Here is a 1508-nt window from a genome sequence, read left to right as displayed (position 1 = left end):
TGTATGTGTGTATATGTGTATGTGTGTGTGTGAATGTATGTATATGTATATATGTGTGTGTGTGTGTGTGTGTGTGTGTAATAAAAGAATAAACAAGCAAACAGCTGGAAACAGGTCAGATTATGACATTGATATATTTAAACAGACACAACATGAGTGTAGAATTGAATGACACAGGAGCTTAGATCTGAAGAGGTCAATAAAAAATCACTTCAGTAATATTCATAATGGTTATGGTATGTGCTACTATTCTCTCGATAAGTCCGAATTATTGGTATTAGGTAAAGCTGGTCATCATATAATCCAAAGATGGATAAGAAGAAGCGAAGAAGGAAGTAAAGTGTGCAGATAGTCTTTTACAGCTGTTTCAAGAATAGATGCACAGATGATGCATTTCCCTGCAAGTGATCGACAGCCAACATTATAGTTGTGAGCTATTCCATCATCAGAAATGTCTTCCTCTGATGATGAAATAGACAACAGGTGAACCCGTGCAGCTGTCGAGTGGTATAGAAGTCATCGGAAAGAGTCACACAGAAGACCTTGAAGATCATGTGAAGCTGACAAAGTCAAACAATTCCGGCCCAAATGGAAGAGAATGGAAGTATATTATGACAAAAGATTTATAAAGACGTGATGGTCGACAGAGAGAGAAAGAGATAAAGAAATGCTGGAAATAATATTTCAAAAGATATAGAGACGGAGTTTGGTTTTTTGCTGATTGAATAATGATATAAATCAGCTTGACAATATCTATCAATACAATGGTATCAATAAATACACCTTTCTATGGTAAGTATTGTCGAATAAAACAAATAAAGATTAATATGAAAAACATTTTACACAAAAGGTTTCACCTCGAGAACTTCGAATGTTATATTTCCTCATTCAAAAAGTTAATAAAAAAATACTTTCTTACGTCCCTGGGTGGGCTTGAACCACCAACCGTTCGGTTAACAGCCGAACGCGCTAACCGATTGCGCCACAGAGACGCTGATATCCAAACTCCATACTAAAGTTTATATCAGATTACTCGTACCTTTAACCTGTTAGACAAGTAATTATTTATATTTCTTTTTGCTTTCCCCTTTCTCCTTTTCTCTTTCCTCTCCCTCACTCTCTCTTCTTCTCACTCACTCACGCACTTTCGGACAGTTATTCTCATAGGCCACCACTTCCACCACCAATATTACAGTCTACTAAATATTCCGTATTCTTCTATATCACATTTTATTATAAATTATCGCTGACTGTATATTTATGAAATATAACTATGTATCTAATTATTTCCAATGTTTTCCAACATTTGAAACGAACATTGTTAATACTAAATGCAGAGAAAAAGGGAAAGTATTGGGGTTCAGCTGACTTTATTTTCTAGTCAAGCAACGAGGGGAGACAACTGAAAGTGTCTGATAATGAGTTTATTGTATACAGTGCTCAATGTGCACAACAACTGGCCGGAAGCACAGGCACAGTACACAGAATAAAACACAAAAAAGACAGAA

General features: G+C 35.7%; 1 non-coding gene across 1 annotated transcript; it reads right to left on the bottom strand.

The window, feature by feature from the left end:
• Positions 1–918: 918 nt before the first annotated feature.
• Trnan-guu (transfer RNA asparagine (anticodon GUU)) lies at positions 919–992 on the bottom strand. The gene has a single exon. It is a non-coding gene; the product is annotated as a tRNA-Asn (tRNA).
• Between the last annotated feature and the right edge of the window lie 516 nt (positions 993–1508).

The sequence above is a fragment of the Octopus bimaculoides genome, chromosome 2 (assembly GCF_001194135.2).
Source record: "Octopus bimaculoides isolate UCB-OBI-ISO-001 chromosome 2, ASM119413v2, whole genome shotgun sequence".
Classification (NCBI taxonomy): Eukaryota; Metazoa; Mollusca; class Cephalopoda; order Octopoda; family Octopodidae; genus Octopus; species Octopus bimaculoides.
This window is presented reverse-complemented; position numbering and strand designations above follow the sequence as displayed.